Below are 22,416 nucleotides of genomic sequence, written 5' to 3' on the forward strand. Positions count from 1 at the left end.
GAACAATGAGAAATTTGCCTCGGAATGATACCTGGTACATTTTAAATTTGTTTTTATGTATTTGAGATGTCTATATATGTTTTCTATTTTTTCTCTAATACTTTGGCCGCTTATAAGTTTCCTGATCGGACCACCTGAGAACATGAGAATCTTAGCACTTACCACTTCATGCTTCTGCACATTGTTCTCTAACTAATATAGTTACATTTTGTATTGTGAGTGGTAAACAGAAATAAAATGTAGGTTTTAGTAATTTGAATAAGAGTGTCCCCTCATAGAAGAGTTCTTTTTTCTCTCTATTTTTTCTAAGTAATCTAGATTACTCTTGGTGTGCACCACCATTTCTGGCAGTTACAGGACTTTTTTTTCCTTTCCTAATAAATTAGTGACAATCTCAAGATTCTAACTGGTGCAGAAATCTTCTTCTTTTTCAAGCCACTGGGATAGGCCAAGTATTTTGATAATTTGCTTTATCCGCCACGTAACAGGTTGCGGAAAGGTGTAGGGCTGGAGTACGATGCCTGCTGTATAGTGGAAGCAGCGAGCCCAAACCTCAGAAAGAGCGGAAAGGACACACTGATCAATTGACACTCAGTCACTCTCTTCTCAGGAGGTTTCCTTAGGTTAGGGCTTTACCACTGTTCATTGGCTGGATGATTCAAGGTATCAGAGAAACCCTTGCTGTAAAATCACAGCACAATATACTGACCATTTTTGTACCACGGATGAACCTAAATCCTGAATTGGAGATATTGTGGGCATTCTCTTTATTATACATATGGATGATGAAACATATAGTGGGCATGGGTACTAGAGAGGGCATGACCAACCACCGGATGGTGGCCATGTCCACTAGTTACTACTTGTACTAAAACAAATTCTGCATGCCTTGGCTTGCCAAGGAGGCAGGATTTCCTTATAGTCCATGGCTGGTAAGGGCTCTGCGGACAAGTCCAGGCCTGAATAATTAGTACTCCGCCCACCCCTGATAATACACAATGTAGACAGGTTGACATGTGCTACTTTTCATGGCCTTTATACAAGCTGGAATCATGCTATACTTTTTATCTGGAAACTCTGGTTTCTTTTGGTCTTAATCTCTTTTTGTTGACTTGACTTGCTCAAAACCACATTGCTGTCATAAGAATTGTAATGCCTTGGGATCTTGCTCCTCTTGTTAATGCTAGAATGGTTTATCTTCTCTGATGTGATAATGATCCATCTTTGATGAGCAGTCAGGAATTTTGTTAACCATGTGCCTCAATTATGGCTTCTCTGCCAACAGAGGTGTGCGGGTCTGGTTCTCAAAGAACCTGCAACAACCAAATTTAGAGGCTCCCGAATTGAACCAGGTCTGAGTTCGGAATCTCTTTGGGCTACTGAGTGAAACCGAGTCCCGGCTCGGATCTTCCTGCGGTTCCGGACCCGGTAATTAAAAATCAATCTTTGGGTTTTGGATTCAATGCTAACAGGTCAAAATTATGTAATTTTAGCTGTTATGTTATTATTATTTTTTTAAATACAGATCCAAAACCAAAACACCTGTTAAGGCTGAAATGAAATATCTCTGTATTGCTTCAAAATATTCTTTTTACAAGGTGATTTTATGTGAATGCATTAAACTGTCTTGAGCTAACTATTGCAGTGACCACAAAAGGTTTGGAATGGGTTAACCATATAATAAGAAGTTATTTCATTCCTATTCTGGACTATGAGTTATAAGGACACGTTGGAAGTATGAGATATGGAGATGGTAATAGAAACTTATCCCGATACCGTATTGATTAAAAGGATTAAAATGATCATGCCACCTGGAAATCAAGATGGACAATGGACCTGTTGACTAGAGACTCTTATGAACTATAATGAACTACTTTATACCCCCTAAAGTGAAGACTCTGCATTTCTCGTCATGTAGCCCAGTAATTTCCCCTGGACTTGCCTTATTTGCCCACTCCCCTGAACACCCCTTGCTATCCCCTCACCTCCTTGTCACCTCCCTGTCACTCCTTCTGATAACGGATTAACAAATCATGTTTCTGTAATATGATGTATTGCAATGTAATTATGTACACCTTTTTCATTAATCATTGTCATAAAATGTATTGTAACCTAATGAAATATAGGATATCTTATTGATAACTCAATGTGCATGGTCCACGTCTGTGCGCACAATCTTGTGACTGGTCCTGCTGAATAAATCTACCTTTGTTTCACTACAAGCTGTCTAAATGAAGATTTAATATTATCACACCTGAGTGTGGTTTTGAAAAACCATAACCAAAACAGGAAGATGAATCCAAAACCAAAACAGGGGGTTTGGCGCACATCTCTATCTGCAAGCAAGAGTAACAGAAGAGGACAGCCAAGGTCAGAAGGGTGACCTCCCAGTGCTGGCAACTTAACATCAGGAGTTTAATGGACCATAAAATCAAAGCCAAGAGCTCTATCTAGCTCAGATAAAGTATAATACACTCTGAACTGAAATAAAATGATTGCCGATAATGCAAAAATACAAATACATTTTATTAATTACTTTTACATAACCCGTTGATATTTTCTTTCATTGTGCAAGAGAAGTCTACCTTCTGTAGAGTATATAAATGATATAACTTAAACCTATTCCGACTCCACAAAATTGAATATGTTCCATTTTGTATCCAATCATATCATGCTTTACATGCACCATTACACTTTCACACATAAGTACAGAATGTAATGAAGCAATGACAGAAGTATTCCGGCATTGCTAGAAAATCAGACAGTATTCTGCTAAATCTTCACAGATGACTTTTACTACGGGAGAATTTCTTACAGATTTATGGAGTATTGGAGTGCCCACATAGGAGATACATCAACCCAACTTTACTTCAACTTAATATCTAGTTACAAAGATTAATGGCAACACGTTGAGCAGTGATTGGAATATAAGTTATATAAATTGAAGAAAATGTATATTATATTATGAACTCTAAATTTCCCTTTCAAACATGATTGGTGGGATTTAAAGATTAAATGTAACAGAAAATGCTGAGATATATTCTGGATCTTGACAAGTATTGTTATCTGTGAAATTAGTTACAGATATCACTTACTGTTCGTTCATCCTACTTTTTACTGCCAGAGTTTTTCGGTCTGTGGCTGATGTGCTGTTACTTACAGTACATGCCATATAATTTAGGTTATTAAAGAACGAAGATGATAAAAATGAAAGTTATTATCAGAGGAAAATGTTTGGTTTATTCTCTCTGCCACTTGGTTAGATTTTGATTTGTTGTGAGATCAAGAAAAGTATGAGTTATTCTTAAAGGAGGACACACAAAGTTTAAACTTATACTGAGATACAATGTGGTGTCTTAGCCACCAGGGGTTCTTGGTTCCCCCATTCGGCAAGCACCCCCCATCATTGCTGCACTCTACATCTGTAGGTCTGTTAGTAGCGGTTGGCAGTGTTGCTTACAAGATTGCTGCCGGCTTTTTGCAAAGCAGAAGATATAGAGCAGAACAGGACTATATAGTGGAAGCCATCGGCGTAATTATAGTGGTGACTTTGCTATGGGGTCCAGAGGCTTAAGTGGCCCCAGATCCAGCTACTATAGTTGTCTACCAAGTAACCAAAAATAGCTGCTAAGAAATTGGGTCTGGTCATTGCCTGAAAATGGGGACTCGTCAGTGGTGGTCTATGTCTCTCCCTCTCAATAATGCTCCGCACTGATATGATCCATCTCCCACACTCCAGTTTCATGCACACAGACACAGCTGAGATAATATGTTGACCCCTAGGGAGTATAATGTAGTCAAAAATTACATAGCACCAAATACAGTAAGTATAAAATATTTATTTATCCCTAAAGGAGTAACTTACAACCGATCATATATCCTATGCCACATTCATCCCATACTATCTAGTTGGGATGTAGTTTATTTCCTGGGAGCCAGAATTCCAAAACCAGTCAGAATCCCGGCACCAGCTTCCTGAGCACTGGCATCCTGATGGTAAGTATTGGGGTTAGGGGAGGGTTAGGCACTAGGGGAAGGGTTAGGTTTCAGGAGGGGAGGGTTGGGGTTAGGCTGCAGGGGAGGTCAGGTTTAGGCTGTGGGAGGGGGGTTAGCTTTAGGGGTAGTGGTAGGATTAGGATACTTACCAACAGGTGTTGGTATCTTAACCCTGTCAGGATGCCGGCATCGGGACACAGGGCCTGATTCATTACCGATTGCAACTGCAATTACGCACAAAGATGGCTGATTGTTGCATTCACAATGGGGAAGGTGCTAGAGGTTTTTCACAACTTTCACAATTATAGTAGAAGGAAATGGCTGGTGCAGAAAATGTTCATTAGGACATGAATTCTCAAAGAAAAAAAATAATCTTAATGATGACCACCCACAGCTTTAGCGAGCGGCCAGGTTGATGGTCACGATGGTCAAGACCATCGCAACCATCGGGGATTTCGATGAGACCCTTGTGGTAGGGTATCATCTACCGCAAGCCCCAATGAGCTTTCGGCTCTATTAGAGCCGGAAGCTCACCACTGACATCACGAGTGATGTCAGTGGGGCCACCCCCAAATGGCAGGCATTTGTTTGTGTAGCCACCCCCCCACCCGCCTACAAAATGGGGCAAGCTGTCGATCACCATCGACAGCCGCCCCTTTTGTAGTGAGTCCCGAAGTGAGAGAATTTCTCTCTCGCTCCAGGGCTTGCACACGCGCAGTGAGTGGGTCTGAATGACACCCTAAATGTGCTGCTGCCACTACAGATGTGCCCAGCTAGTTTGTTGCTCCATGTAGCACGCCATGCATCTCACGCCACACACTACGCCATGAGTCACGCCACACAGAAAGTGTCCCATTGTAACCCCCGGAGCTTACAGCCACCAAAGCGGCGACAGTGCCAGAAGTTTGCATTTTAAACAGATCCCACTACTAGTTTCTAAAGTCATGATATCACTACATTATCTAAGTCTGGGACAGCGCCGACAGTGCCGGAAGTGTGCAACTTCAACCGCACAGTCAGTTTCTAATACAGAGATCCCACTTTCTCTGTGTGACTCCTTACCCACCTGGCATGCGCAGCGCTATGATCTTCTATACACCATGGCATAGCGCAACTGGCATATGGAGCGGCTCCACTGGGCATGCTCCAGAGATCACATTGTACCCCCAGAGCTGACAGCCACCAAAGCGCCGACAGTGCTGCAAGTTCGTTAAAACGCACACTCAGTTTGTAATACAGAGACCCCTCTTTCAAACAGAGCCCACTACCAGTTTCTAAAGTCATGAACTACTTTATCACTAAATCCTGTAGTGAAGATTTAAAAAAAAAATAAAAAATAATAATTTTATTTTCCAGGTCTCAAACCCGGGACAAGCACTGTTTCAAGGCGATCACCTAACCACTAACCCACAAGCCAACCATGTCAAGAACCACACCTGTTGTGTATGTGATATGACGTCTTAGAATTATAGCAGGCAATGCATAGAGTGTCAATAGCGGGCTCATCCTTGTGCACTCCACCCACCCGCTGCTGTTTTTAATAATAAAAAATGTCTTCCTTTCAAAATATTATACTAGTACATATATACACAGTACCCCACCATTAGAGAATAATTCATCCCGTCTCATTGAAATGCGTCTCATTAATGTATAGTATTGGTTATACCATCATAAGAACACGGCAATTACACTACTGTACAGCTACTGTATGTACAGTATTTGTACTGATTTGCATCCCGTTCTAAGAGCTTATGTGAGATTAAAAAGATTGGTTGCGCAAACATGCAATATGCAAATACATTGCGTGAATGTGATATCTATCCAATTTAACAGTATGGTAATCAGTAAAAATTACATCAGTGGAGCACTCACCACCCAGCGGTTAAGCGGTGTATTACATGCCGTAGCATATATTTCGCTGAAGAATACCATGGTACGCCAAAGTCCAGCCATCACATAATGTTCCATGGCGCGACATAGAGGCCTGAATGGCACGGTATGAGCAACAAACTAGCTGGGCCCATCTATAGATGACACCCAATGGAACAATTCAGTTGTTGCTCCGTTCGGCTGTGCACAGCCGCCAGCACTGACATTTCTACTCGCAGCTCCATGAGCTGATGAGCAGAAATGAATGAAAAGTGACCCATTTGAGTACTCAAACAGGACTTTTCACGTCCATGACAATGTTCATGCTAATGCTGCTCCTCCTGACCTCTATGGGGGGAATTCAAGTGTGTTGGGCCCCAAGGCGCAATTCAAATGTTGCTCCATATGGACATGCACATCCACCGGTGCTGACATTTCTACTCACAGCCCCCCGAGCTGCCAAGCAGAAATGACTGAAACGTTACCCCTTTCAGCGCTCAAATGGGATTTTTTGCTGGTGCGAGAATGTCCCGTCATTTTGATGGGCTGCTGACTAATTGGTTATATTGCTACATAAACAAGCATCTTCTGGTTCTGGACCATATGATTGTCTACATCAAGAGTGAATACAGACTGAAGTTATCGTCTGCCCAGGGAGGGTCAATTTCTTCCAATGTTCCCCGTTGCAGAGCAAACAGCATATAGGTAAGTAAAGACTCAAGCCAACTGGCCTTTACCTAGTGGGTAGGGATGGTGGGGCTTCAAGAACAATAAGTTTACTCGGCCCAAAGATTTATGTTGCTGTCCATGCTGCTGTCCATTGATGCTTCTGTTTGTCTTTAGCCTCTGCTGCCAGCAGCAGTTGCCATGTTGCTGCAAGAAGAGCTGCTGCTGGCAGCAGAGGGTGGAAATGTGCAGAATTAGTCCTCGCACTGCCCGAGAGGAGATTCAGGAGTGCAGGTAGGACCTATGCTGCTGCATCATGTGCAGGGAAAGAGGAACACACAGTGGGCAAACTCAGGTGGGTGGTCCTGACAAGAGGGGGAGGGGCTCCCTGTCTTAAGTGCCCCAGGCCTCCGAGGGCTTAGGACCTCATTCAGAGCCGCTCACTATTTGCGGTCGTTCGTTTTAAAAAAAGGGGTGGCTTTTCAAATGAACCATTCGCACTTTGCGGTCTGTTCACGCCTCTAAGTCTGAATGAGCGAGCAAAACTTGCGGTCGAAATTTTGAAAAATACGCCCCCTGGCCGCTCGCAACATACATCATGTCCGCTATTTATTAGATTAATCAAGTACATCGAACAGCGTATGAACTGCTCGCTATTCTTGTGGTTGGTTTTTTCAACTGCTATTTTGCGAGTAGTTCTGACTAAAAAAAAAACAAGTGACGTGGTTGCTGACGCTGCTGTATTAATTATGCACACCCATAAAACGCCCGTTTTGACCTTTAAGCACGCCTGCGTTCTGAATTCCACTCCCCGTTTTCAAGCACCTTCCCCTGTTACCACCCACATACGCCTCCTCCTGTCACTCAAAATAGCAGACATTCGCTATTTTGCGAACAATTTTCGGCCGCACTGACTGGTTCGCGCATGCGTATTACAATCCGTACGCATGCGCAGTTTGGCAAACATCGCTCGGAGCGAACGAGCGGCCGCTTACGAGCGGCTCTGAATCAGGCCCTTAATGCAGTCCTTCCCAACACTGTCAAAGAGTTGGCTTCTCCTTATTATTAGCTTTTGTGAAGCTTGGGGTGGGATTTGAGCTACAAAATTAGGACTGTCCCAGAAAAGTGACAGTGTGCCTAAATTAAGAAGATATCCACTCACAATGGAATGTTCCACATTAGGAAGTATCCCCCTCTGGGAGGAGCTGGTTTGTCCCTGACCATTTTGTTGCATAATGTGAACTAGAGTCACTGTGTGACATAATTTGTACTGAGCACTACAATGTGGCATATTGTGAACTGGGGGGAATACAATGTGGCATATTGTGAACTTATGGCACAATTTGAACTAGTGAACTTCTATGGGGCATAAAATTAACTATGGTAATAGTACCAATATTATTGAGCATATTAAGGAGCATACAATGAACAACCACTGTGGACAGAGATGTCTATTGAGAAGCAGTGATGTGCCCTGTCCCCATTGTTTAGGTTTTGGATCTGGATTCATCTCCGTGTTTTGGTTTTGCAAAACTACCCAAAACTACCCCCAAGTGTTTTGTTTTTTTGTTTTGGATCTTTTTTAGCATTGGATTTTTTTTTAAATGATAAAAAGTTTTTAAAAACAACTAAAATCATGTAATTTTTGCAATACAAAACCCAAAAATTTGATCTAAAATCAAAATTCCAAACCGATGGATAATCGGAACCATGACTTGGACATATCTGAATGTTCTCAGGAGATTAGAACCATCTGTCTGGTTTCATGAAATTCAGGTGGACTCCGATAATGAAGACTGGCGTTAATAAATAAATACATAAATACAATAAAAAACATTTGAGAACCCCCCACAAAAATGAAAAAAGAAGTATTTCTACTATAGCCAATAGACATCAAATAATGCAGCAACCAGTGTGAGGCTATGCCAGGCAGAGTCTGGTCACACTATATTAATGCAATGCCAACCTCAGTCTTGTGAGCGGGAATGACATGTGAAGCCATTATTTGAATGAATAAAAGAGGCTAGTATGCAAAAAGCTACTCAGAGAGGCTTACATCTGATTGGCGTCAGTGTTTTTTTTAGATATATTCCAGGTCTGTGGGATATGACTACCAGGGCACGCTAGTGCTTATAGGGAAAAATTTCTGCAGTGGTACAGTAATGAGATATTTTTTCTTAGTTTTCACCAAAAAAATGGGTTTTTATCGCTTCTCCAAAATGTATGAAGAGGCAAACCGCGTATACCATGGAGAAATCAGAGACTTCTCTATAGGTACCCTGTTGCCAACACCGCCACTCGGTGAATTGTTTTAGCACTTATAAAGCCACTAAAAGCTGACATCATCGTCGCTTCTCAAGTACCATGTAGCGCCAATCTGATGATGGGGCTATGGTACTGTGTGTGTTTTTAACCAGTTCTGTCTTCAAGATTCCTCGTGTATGTGAAATCGAACTCCAAAATGAGATTATGCAGTCTAGTGCCGGAAGCATTTTGGAATCACATAAGCAATGATACAATACAAGCAATGCTGAGATCCCTGGAGAGGGGAATTATAGTAAAACTTCTTCTGCAACTCTGATCAGCAACAAGACATCCTGCATCATTGCCAGGGCTGACATCAGGGGGGTCTGCAGTGACTCTAGTACCGGACCCGTGGAGAGAGGGGGCCAGACTGACAGCAACGAGGAATGCACCAGGTGGCAGGCAGGGAGATAGAACATCAGTGCTGTAGTATTTCAGCTATGGACTGGAGCCGGCCACTCTTGATTGGCTGCCATTTAATGAGCTGTAATTGGCTTGCGGAACAGCAGCCAATCAGGAGCAGCCACTCTTGATTGGCTGCTGTTCTGCAAGCTGTGATTGGCTCACGAATGGCTCCATAGATCAAATGCTGCAGCACTACTGATAATCGCCGCCGGTTCCAGTCCATAGCTGAACGTCACAGCACTGATGCGCTTTCATTCTCCCTGCCTGCCGCATGGTGCATTCCTCACCACTGTCAGCCTGGCACCCTCTCTCTCAGGACAGGAGAACAATGAAGAAAGCAGGTATGCTGACCCTGCCCTGTACCTCCATTCTTGTCCAGCCAGCCTTCCCTGCACTATTCCCCCCAGTCCAGCCAGCCAGCATTTCCTGCAACCCCCTCAATTTCAGCCAGCCTGCCTTGCCCTGCCCCTCCCCTAGTCCAGCCAGCCTGCTAAGTCCAGCCAGCCTGCCATCCCTGCCCCTCCCCCAGTCCAGTTAGCCTTCTGTAGGTCCACCCAATCCATCCAGCCTGCCTTCCCTGCCTTGCCCTTCCCCCAGTCTAGCCATTCTTCCATGCACCCCCCTTCTAGTCCAGCCATCCAGCCTGTCTTACTGCCCCAGTCCAGCCAACCTTCCCTGAACGACCCATGTCCAGCCACCTTGCCTGTCTTCTCTTCCCCTCCACTACTGCCCTTTGCCCCCACTAGTCCAGCCAACTTTCCCTGCCATTTGCCACCCCAGTCGACCCTTCCCAGCCCAATGCCCCCCCATGTCAAGTCTTCCCTGCCCTGTGCCACCCCCCACCATGCCACCCTCCACCATGCCTAGCCATCCTGGTTTATGCACCAATTGAGGCAACACTCCTGATACAGCTCCACCCACATTATCCACTGCTCCGAACATCTCTGCCCTATAGTACCAGGCCCTAGAATTTCTGATAGCAGCCCAGATCATTGCGCTAAGGGACGATGTCCACTTGCAATTTTGTTGCTTGTGCAGCAAATCGTGCCACGTATGGCGTGAGCCGTGCGCACATGAATGTGTACGTGCACTGCATTCGCACCCACGACCAATTGAATTGCAATGTGTGAACGCAGCGCACGACATGGTGTACCTTGGTGCACACAGCCATGGCAAATCACAGGGTGCGATGCATGCGCACATTTGTAGCGCTGGTGGAAAGGATGCAAGAGGACACATCTGTAGGATGTCACTTTGCACTGAGAATGGGGCAGAATAATATATTTGCCCCACAGTTCAATAAACTCCAGCATTCCCTGGCAGCCATTGGCGTGCCAGCTCGAAAACTATACAAGGACCAGCATGCCAATGACTAAGACAAACTAGGATCTGTAGATCCGCTCATTACCCCCTAATCAGATTCATCCATAGCCCCATTTATATACCCTATACATGTCTCACTCATTATTTTTATTATTTCCTCCTAGTAGTAGTATATAATGTTATGAAAAACATGTACATGTTACTGTATTTATTTCTACTTTACAAAATAAAAATTGAATAAATAAAAATGAATACAAGTGATAACACATTGCAAAAAAATGCATCACAAAATAAAGCAAATTATATTAACTATTAACTAGGGATGTGCGCCGACCCCCATGTTTTGGTTTTGGATCTATGGGCTTCATTCAGAGGCGACCGTACGGTCTATGACCGCACGGCCGCCTCGATGTTTGTCCAGTGCGCATGCGCACGAGGGAGCCGGCACCTTCGTGCGCATGCATGAGACCCGGTACGACCGACAGCGCCGGTCGTAGCGGATCTCTTTCCAAAGGGGGCGAGCTGTCGATGTTGATTGAGAGCTCGCCCCGTTTGGAAGGCGGGCCGGGGGTCTGGCAGCCCAAACGGAGGCATTCCCATGGGAACGCCTGCCGTATGGGGGAGGCCCCACTGACATCACTAGTGATGTCAGTGGAGAGCTTCCGGCTCTGACAGAGCCAGAAGCTCTCCGGGGCTTACGACAAGTGAGACCCTACCCTAGGGTCTTGTCATAAGCCCCGATGGTCGCGATGGTCTATGACCATCGCGACCATCACCCTAGCGGTCGTTAGAGTTGTGGATGTGAACCCACAGCCTAGTGACCGAAACAAGGGCGGCCGGTCAGGATGCAAGTGGCCGCCCAGTTTCTGAGCGACCGCTTGCATCCTCCGACCGCCTCTGAATGAGGGCCAATATCTCCTTCCAGGTTTTGGATCTGGATTTGGTTTTGCAAACCACCCTCAAGTGTTTTGATTTTGGTTATTGATCTGGATTTTTAAAATGAAAAATAGATAAAAAGTTTTAAAATCAGCTAAAATCAAGTAATTTATTCAATCCAAAACCCGAAGTTCAGATTTAAAATCTGAATTACGAACCGCAGAAAGATCAGAACCACGACCCGGATTTACCCGACTCTCCACAGGAGATTAGAACCGCGACTCGGATTTACCCGAAACCATGAAATTCGGGTGGAATTGGATTTCTGGAGAACCGAACCGCACATCTCTACTATTAACTATTAACAACTGATCAGCACAGTTATAATGTCTCTTACAGTTTTGACAATACCACAAAGTCATTTGAGGGGCTTTTTTTCATCCACTAGGATCGCAATTGCAAAGCTGCACGGAGGCTATAGATATAAGATGTATGCATGCAGGCTATAGATATATGATGTATACATGCAGGCTATAGATATAAGATGTTTGCTCGCAGGCTATAGATATAAGATGTATGCATGCAGGCTATAGATATATGATGTTAGCACGCAGGCTATAGATATATGATGTATGCACGCAGGCTATAGATATATGATGTATGCATGCAGGCTATAGATGTATGATGTATGCAGGCAGGCAGCTTTGCAATTCCATCCTTGCCATTATGCAAATACAGCAGGAGGTGTACGACACCCCCTGCTGCATGTGCGATCCCAGCACTGCGACAGAGGTCACAGGCTTAGATCACCATCGTGACCATCGGTGGTCGATGGTCATGATGGTGGACGGCGCCGGCTCGCCAGCCTGCTGGGTAAACCTCCAACCTCAGCTTACTCTGGCTGGCCGGCTTGCGAGCCCAGGACACTGCGTCGGTCAACGTAGTCCCTGGCCTTGCCACTCATGGAACACTTGCGGGCATGCCCCCATTTCCGGTAATGCCTGCGTCCCCCACCCCTGTACCACCTCTTAAATGCCTCTGGCTGTCAATCAAGCAGCAGCATAGAAAGCTCTGTGTGCAACTATGCAGGACCCATTCTGCACACCCACAGAATGGGGGTCCTGCACACAGGCAGATTTCTGATAATCATGAAGCTGCTATCAGTAGTGCACTGCTGAATCATGCCCTATGTCCCTGAAGCCCAGTTTCATTAGGTCAGGTGCAACCAATTAGCTTCTAGCTAGCATTCATCAAGTACATTCTATAAAATGACAGAGAAGCTGATTGGTTGCCATTAGTTCTTCTCTTGTTCACTTCTCCATTATTTAAAATGTTTAATACACTACCCATCCCCCCCATATATAGGTATATAGGGAGTGTCTTTTCTGGTAAACAGTCCTCATGGATCTTATCAGGAACTCTCCCTCCTATATATGATTCTTTTTTGTTGGTGGACTATGGCACAATCTCAGAAAATGTGCACATTCTGCGACACCTGAACAAATATGACCATGAATCGGGACCATTAGGAAAGGGGAATGAAAAAGTTCTGGCACAAAGTACAGACAGGCATAATATAGGCATTAATCACATTCAGCTTCTATCAAATAAAAAAATCTGAACAATTTCCCATGAGTTTTTTTTTTGTCCTTAATTTTCTATTCCCTTATATGTGCACTGGAAATTTGTTTTACATGGTGAAAATACGTGAAATATTTAATTTCTGTCAGCAATTTTTGGGGATTTTACCGGTAAAAGCCTTTTTTGGTGGCTAATCATCCTTCCTGGGAGGAAACGAGAAAAAAAATTCTTATGTTAAAGCTTATAATATGAAATCTAACTTCTGATTTCTTTTCTGATTTCTTAATTATTTTTTTCTCTTGGTTCCTAGTTAGAAAATACACAGATGTGACATTACTGACAAAATTAGGGGAAAACTCTACACTAACAATTAAACTAGAATTTTGCACATGAAATTCCAAAAATAAAACAAATTTTATTTTTATTTTATTATGGAGAGTGAGCCCTGAATTTCTATGGAAAGTTTTCTGCTGACGTTGCTCCATGTTTTTGCTTTGGAATCAGTTTATCTGTTCTATAGTTTATTTTAAAATATGCAGCTTCAGGTACACTCCAAATTGGTTCAGAACAGTTCTGTATTCCGTCTGAAGTGAACTAGAAGACGTATTTTGTTTCATTTTCCCGTCTTCCTTCATTGCAGATGTATCCTGCACCACTTGTTCTTTCTGTTATGCTGCTTGTCAATAATTCTGTTGTTGGAGTCGATGAAAATCTGACAGCTGTGCACAACCTTTGCTAGAAATTCTCTCTATTGATCCAAAGAGAGTGTATAAAACAAATTCAAATAAATAAAAAAAAAACATCTACCTCCTAGAGGAAGTATAATTTCTTACTGATCCCAAAAGTTTTTGCAGCTGATCTAAGCTCGTACCAATTGCTTTTAAAAGACGATTAGTTTGTTATACGGCATGCATTGATTTATTTCTTACAAAGAATCATAGTTACCAGGAGGATTACATTGAGAATCTGCTGTTCAGTGCAATCCTTTAAACTGAATTCTTTGGAAAAAAAAAATTGCCATTTTTTTTTAACTAGACATGTAAGCTGATCCCCGTGTTTTGGTTTTGTATCTGGATTAATCTTCGTGTTTTGTTGTTGGTTTTGGATCTGGGTTTCTTTTTTGTTTTTTTTTAATTGTTAAAAAGTTTTTAAAAACAGCTAAAATTATGTCATTTTTGCAATCCAAAACCAAAAATTTGGATTTAAAATCTGAATTCTGAACCTTGGGAAGACCAGAAACACAACTCGGATCTGTCCGGATTAATGAAATTCGGGTGGATATGGATTTCTGGAGATCCGAACCGCACATCTCTACTTTACACTGAATTCTTTAGAAAAAAAAATAGAATTTTTAACATTTTAATTTCCAGATCATGCAATGTAATAAATAGAGAGATTAAGTATAAGTACTAAGGGCCTCTTATTCAGCAGTGAAGGTGCATGAGCCGTTGTGCGCATGTGCAGAATGGATCTGCGTTCCCACACGTAGACTGGCAGCAGACTGTCAGTGATTGACAGTCTGCTGCCGTTTGGGGGCAGTGATGGGGTGGTGATGGCCTCCGTTTTCCAAAATGGAGGTGTGTTGCCACCGTTGGGGGCAAGGGAAGAACCCAGGATCTCTGTCCGCTGACAGGGATTTCCTGGCTTTTTCCTCTCATCTGCGGCGGCCGGCTGCATGACCTCATGGGTCACCTTAGCCGCCGATGTTCCGCAGAGTATCCGATGCTGCGTTGTACAATGCAGCTTGGATATGTAATGCAGCAGGAGGCGTGATGCCTCCCCTGCATTACCATATTTGCACAGACGGAATTGCAAAGTCGAATATGCAACCTCGCATATTTGGCCACCTTCAAAAGGCCCTTTTGGCCCAATTTATCAATATTTATTTTTACTAAAACAATGTGAGAACGGAGTAAACATTTCAGCAACATCCTCAATTTACTGCAGGTATCAGATGACTGAGGCAGCTCATTGATAACCTGAACAGAGGTAAGTGTAATCTGAGCGGGGGTTGCAGGGAGGCAATTGCTGGGTGGAGGGTTAGAGATCCAGTGGTGCATGTGCGCTCACAATGTCAGGGTATTTTTTGCAAAAAATGCCCTGAGAATTATGCGAAGAGGATTTGCAGGGGCCAGGGGCGTTTCTATAATGGGTGCAGGGTGTGCGGTGCACACAGGCCCCTGAGTCCAGAGGAGCCCACATCGCACACCCAGCACCCATATTATCTAATACTAACTTCCTCGAGGTCCCACATTGGGTGTCTCAACCCTTAAAAAAATGCCAGAAAATAGCTGCCGGGCCATTTTCCCGCCATTTTGCACATGCGCAGGTCGATGAAAATCTTACAGGGAAAATGGTACGGCCGCCATTTTCCCAAAAACCTGCGCAGGTGCAGTAGACTCTGGGCAAAGATTAGTGCCCAGAGTCTACTGCTGCTGTGGTCAGAGAGAGGAGGGGGCCCAAGATGGGGAATGCACATGGGACCCCTCCTCTCCCTGGCAGGGACAGAGCTTTCTTGCAAGTTTTGTCCCTGCATGCGATATTTTATTCATCCTTGTGATGTTTTCAAATATTACATTGAGATATTGGGTAAATTTATCACATCCCATCCACATCTGAGAAGCGGATTGTGATAAATAAACCTCTTTGTCCGTCTATCATCCATTCGAAATCAGATGCTTGGTTTTGATGTTTTGGTCAATTGCTAATGAAAAGTTCACTACCAAACTGCAATAACATCAATAAAACATCTTTTGTCTTTGAGAGTTTTAAAATTATTATTATTATTATTATTAATTTTTATTATTATTTTTTAGCACTACAGTAGTTATTATAGGTAGTAACATTTTGCAGCATTATTTCTATAGGTTTAAGATCTACAATGTAGTTATGTGAGAATAATATAAAGTCCTGGCTAGTGACTCATCGTTATAGCTAGAGGAAAACAGTTTTGATTTCTGCTTCGAGCATGTTAGTACTTTGGTGTTATGAATGTGGCATACGCAGTGTGTAAACTTGGTAGGAAACACCGGAATGGTATCTCAGTATCTCTGTATTCCAGCGGTGACACAGCGTCTATGACCTTCTAGCCTTGGTAGGCAAGACTGGAATACAGAATACAGCAACCTCACAGATGGAGCAATTAAAGAGCAAGCCCTGGTTGCACCATATCAACATATCAGACTGAATTTGTCTTCAACATCTCGGAGACAGATGCACTGGAAGCTGAAAAGAATATGCTTTAAGAGGCATCAATAAATATTTAGAGGTGCCATATGGGGACACATCCTCCTCACTTGTCCTGATAAGAAGATTTTGCACCATAACACAAGCTGAGGCCATTCTTAGTCTGGAAATCACAGCATAACGAAAAAAATGAACTTGATAAAGAGATCCACATTTGATGTGATCTGATTTAACTCCTTCATTACCAGACAACTTGAATTAGCTGGGATCATGATTGGGGTTATGCAGCAGTTCGTCTTGGATGCACCTTTAAAAGTCAATACAATTTGGTTCCATTTAGTGTTGATTTTCCAGCAAAGATCTGACTCCATTGTTTGTTCTGTAGTTGATATATCGTACCATAATACAATTAAATTATGCACTAACTACATATAGATCACTTGTGATGTGCTACAGCATCTGTGATTTAATATTGGGACACTAACAGGTTTCGCAAATATATAAACTCATGTACAGTATCAATAATTTCTAAATATTATTCCTCCAGAGCTCTTAGTTATCTACATAAGTTAATAGAATCCAATTCTTTAATTAGTGAATAAGACCAGTTCGTCATCTGTGCATAATTCATGCTGTTATTTTAAATAGTAGCAGTAATGTAATATAAAGTTAGATATTGATATGATTTCCTTAGACTGTAAAATTGGTCTCAAACCACATTTTTTAACCTACTGTGTATGTGTGTGTACATGTGATAGGGAATATAGAGTGTAAGCTCCACTGGGGCAGGGACTGATGTGAATGGCTAAATATTCTCTGTAAAGTGTTGTGGAATATGTGTGCGCTATATAAATAACTGGTAATAAGTAAGTAGTAAAATTCACTACATAATTGTTGTTAGAGTCAAAACAGGTAAAACGATATGTAGATGGGAAGCCGGAGTACCTAAACCCGACAGCCGGCTTCCCGACTGCTTAATCCCGGGGAGGGTTAAATGACCGGCGTCTACATCTAGACGCCTGTCATTTTACCGATGCCAGGGGACCGGTGCCCGTCATCCCAATCGAACTGATGCAGGGCGCCGCTGTGGACAGCAGTGGGGGGGGGAGGATTAGGTTTAGGGCTACCAGGGGTACTTAGGGATAGGCACCCCCCCAGGAGGTTAGGGTTAGGCTAGTGGAAGAGGGGGTTAGGCACCCCCGGGTGACCTAGTGTTATGCACCCCCTTGGGGGACTAGGGTTAGGCACTGGGGGGGAAGGTTAGGGTTAGGCACCCTAAAGGAGGGTAAGGGTTAGGGTGGGGGAATAGGTTAGTGAATACTTACCTGGGGACGATCGGGATTTTCATCCTGTTCGGGCAGCCACTGTCGGGATTTGAACCGCCAACCAGGGGTTGGGAAAACAGTTGTGGGAAACTATAAACCCTTATGAGTTGTAGTCGGAATCCCGGCATGTGGGATGCCGACGGTATGAATTCTAGCGCTGAAACCCCGACAGGTCGGGATCCTGGCACCAGTATCTGGGTGTTAGGGGGAGGTTAGGGTCAGGTAGCGGTTTAAGCGTTAGACATTAGGGGGGAGGTTAGGGTTAGGCACCGGGTAGCGAGTGTTAGGATTAGGGTGCGGGGAAGGGGAGCAGTGGCAAATGCAGGTTTTTAAAGGGGGGTATCCAAGCTGATTGAGATATGTATATATATATATATATATATATATAGTACTTGTCTACTTTACAGACTCATTACCTTTTTTAAGTGTCCAGCGTCATTCCCTACCATCCAAGTGGTCACAGAGAGGGGATATAACCATGTGGTGAGTGTAACAAGCACCGAGCCTGAAGCGTGGCAAGCACAGTGAACCCATGAGGGGACAACTTTCAGCAAAAGTTATATATATATATATTCAGAGATATATATATACTGTATATATATTTATACAGTAGACAGTTCAGCATTGCACAGACATGCACATACACTGACAAAGACTACATACTGACACACACAAACTGACAAAGACTGCACAATGTCACACACACACACACTGACACACACATACTGACACACACACACTGACACACACAAACTGACAAAGACTGCACAATGTCACACACACACACACTGACACACACACCTCTTTCACTTAAAAAGTTAATGCTGCAAATAAATACAGCATAATTTATTAAAGGTTCCCACGTCCCCTGCCAACAACCCCCATCCCCTCACCTGGCAACCACCCCACCAACACCTCCTTTCCTCTGCCGTGCATCCCCACATGTAATACAGACACCTGTGGAGCTCCGGGGGAAGCGCCACATATACAGTCAGTGAGTCAGTGGGCGGCAGATCATCATGCAGCCTCTCATGATGCACCATCATCGGAACAGCCTGGGAGGAGCTGCGCACTGCAGCTGCTGCTCCCCCTTCAATCAGACAGCCCAGCCCAGCCCCAGCCAGTGTACAAAGTCGGCTGCTTCTTCTCTTTGGAAAAAAAATGTTGTTCAGCTGCCCGTTAATAGAGCGGCAGTCAGGGGGGTTTCTAGGTACTCGGAAACCCCCCTGTGTGCTTGGGTGGGGAGGTTAGGTTAAGGCACTAGGGGTGGTGGTTAGGTTTAGGCACCAGGGAGGGGGTGTTAGATTTAGGGTACAGGGAGGGCGAGGTTAGGGTTAGGCAATGAGGAGAGTGGGTTAGGGTAGGGGTTAGGGTAGGGATTACAAAAGTACTCATCGTCACTTGCTATGGGTGTCGGGATTCTGGCTCTTGGTATGCCGATGTAGGTATTCTGAACAGCGGCATCCTGACAGCCGGGATTCCATATCCTGGCAATATAGGGGCAACAACAGTCTAAGTGATGGGAAAATAGCTTGAGGCTTAATGGGAGATGTACTATGCTATGCATGCACTTTGCTTTCAATAACAATTAGAATGTATTTATTAATAGTTTCTTACAAAGCTCTTTGCAGAGAATACAGTATGTAATCATTACCATTAATGGATCTTGCAATCTATATTTTCTATCATTTACAAACTACTGTAGGGTTCATTTATTTTAATCTAGAGATATGCGCGGACCGTTGTGTTTTGCTTTTAGTTTTGGATCTGGATTCATCTTCGTGTTTTGGATTTGATTTTGCAAAACCACCCTCAAATAAATAAACAAATGACTTAAATAATGCTTTGCAAATCTTCTATAAACTGGCATTTTCGAACCTGTAGAGGGACATAAAAAAACATAGTTCAAACTTCAAACTGTCGTTGTTCCCACTGTCCACTTAACCATATGAGATATATTGTGAACAAGCGGAACTGAGCAGCAAATGCAACATTTCTAACCTAAGGTTTAAGTATTATTTTGTGCAGCTGCACCATGCCTGCTTGCTGGCATTTTTTTTTCATCCCAGAAGGGGACCAGGAAGCATGCTTTCCAAAAATAAATCTTCTGTTCTGTAACAGAATTTTTCCAACCTGTAAAGGGACATTAAAAAAAACAGAGTTAGTTAGTGGCCTTCAAATTGCCATTGTTCCCACTGTCCACTTATTGGACTGGAGCAACCATGGCGACTGAATTAGTGTCATAACTTTAGAAGGCTGCAAACTGGGTGTCATGTTATGAGTTGGCCATATGGAGTATGTTGCTGTTAAGGGATCAGGCTGGATATATCAGTAGACACATTAATTATATTTTTTGTTATTCTGGGTTTCCATCTCCTGAAGGGTGTTTGCCAACAGACAGAGACTACCTACCTATCAGCTCAGGCATAGACAGTTCCTGAGGAACAGAGCTCTGTTCTCTGGACGGAAGCCAAATAGGTGGGAGCCTCTATTCCAAGTCCAACATTTGAAGCTCTTATTCTCTCCATATCATCTATGATAGAAGAAAAAAAATGTAATTGGGGACATCTAGCTCCTCTTTCTGTACTCTGCTTACCCTTTTTGGACAGTAAGTCCAGCATGGATGGTTTGGAAGAAGGCCTAGCAACAGATAGCAATGGTCATTATCAAGACCTGGTCCGCCAAGTGGGTGTAGTCTGGGAGGTATTGGTTGGCATGCAGGCAGCAGAATAAAAAAGGCCTCCATGTTGTCTGTGCTTACTATTCCATATTTCAGTTTGCCATTCAGGTAGGAATAAACTAGTGGGCTACAGAACACAGTGACAGAATCACTGGATGTCTTAGTGCATTCAGGCCAAATATGATCCATGAATTCCCAGACAGATTCCGGACAGATGAATCCTTTGCTTGTAAAATAATCTTTGGCTATCTATAACACCCACCTTTGCCAGGAATTACAAGACACTTTAAAAGCTTTATAACTTTGAACCGCTTTATAGAAAACATGTGAATGAAACCTTTCCATACTGCAGAACATGATGGGGAAATCCCTTGAAGTTCAGCACCTAGAGCATCTTTTTTGATGTTCTCTGAGGCCTCTCCTGACTGTGAAGAAAGATTCTCCACACTGTAGTCTTCCATTGTGACTTTTTAATGGTGATTTCAATGTTGTCCACTAGTTGAGATCCATTTCATCTGAGGGTTGTGTTTTCCCCATGAAAATGAGACAATTCACATCCAGAAGGTGACTCTTAAGTTTAGCCATGGTGTCAGTCTCTCTTGTGGCAGAATTAGGCTTTAGTTTGTTTTTTACAAATATTATATATATATATAGGCTTTAGTTTTTTAGAGCATATAACTTTATAAGCGGTTAAGATAACATTTCTGCCATGTTTAAGATTAAAACAATATAAACTTTTTGTAACCCAGTAACTTAAAAAAAGTTTTCATGCAGCCCCTTGCCACACAGCAGCACAGCACCCCTGCGCAGCTATGCCGATGACAGGTGTAGCTGACATGCACATAAAAAATTGTTTATTTATTATATTGGGCAGCAGCCCCTCAACAGACAGGAGCACAGCACTCCTGTGTAGCTACACCAATGACAGTGACAGTCAGGTGTAAAATTGATAATAAATTAATTAAAAAACAATTCATTGGTTGCAGCCCCTGGCTGTTAAATTGATCATAAATTAATTAAAAACCAATTAATTGGTTGCAGCTCCTGGCTGTTAAATTGATCATAAATTAATTGTAAAAAATCATTGGTTCCTAAACCAACCATAACATTAATTTAAAATGTCAGGCAGCAATGCCCCAATCAGAACGTAATGGAATGGAAAAAGGTGCAAGATGGAATTGTCCTTGGGCCCTCCCACCCACCCTTATGTTGTATACGTAACAGGACAGTTTAACAAACCAAATATTTCAGCGACAAGGACTGCCAATTGTGGCTGAAATGATTGGTTTGTTTGGACCCCCATAAAACAAGTTGCCAATGTGCTTTGGACATGGAAAAGAAAATAATCCCATACACAAACTGGCTTTACATTACAAGTTGTCATCATCGTCATCCTCCCCTTCAGTGTGTACATTCTCTTCTTCACACAATATCAAATTCATCCCCGCTGAATCCACCATAGGTGCCTCTGTCATTTTTTGATGTAATTATTGGTCGAGGTCTTCCTCGTGGAATTTGTAATTCATTTTAATGAACATCATCGTTTCCACATTTTGAGGAAGTATCCTCCTACGCCGATCACTGACAAGGTTGCCAGCTGCACTGAAAACTCTTTCGGAGTACACACTGGAGGGTGGGCAACTTAAGTAATGCAAAGCCAGTTTGTGTATGGGACTCCAAATTGCCTCTTTTTCCTGCCAGTAGTGAAACGGACTGTCTGATATGTCTATTAGGATGTTATCTCTGAAATAGTCCTCCACTATTCTGTGAATGGTGACCGTATCACACATAGTAATGGTAGAAGACATGTCACTAGTAGGCAGTTCTCTCAGGACCGACCAGATGTCATTTTTTGGTGACTGATCTGCAAGACCAGCAGGCATTCTGTAAGGAAAATGTATTTTTTTCCTGTCCAGCTGTTGAAACTGGAGGAGATTAAGGCATTTCACATGCTGCTACAGTTGACAATTTTTTGACCAACAGCTCTTTGCATAGTTTTAGATTTTGGTCTTTTGGAAAAAAACTCAATAGGTAGGACTTAAACCTAGGATCCAGAATGGTGGCCAAAATATATTTTTCAGATTTCAATAGATTGACGACTCTTGGATCCTGGTGAAGTGAATCAAGGGCTTGATCCATCAGTCCGACATACTTTGCGCAATTAGCTCCATTTTAGCTCCTCCTTCAGTTTCTCCAGCTGTTTTT

This window comes from Taudactylus pleione, unplaced genomic scaffold, assembly GCF_031769625.1.
Source record: "Taudactylus pleione unplaced genomic scaffold, aTauple2 ptg000321l, whole genome shotgun sequence".
Lineage (NCBI taxonomy): Eukaryota > Metazoa > Chordata > Amphibia > Anura > Myobatrachidae > Taudactylus > Taudactylus pleione.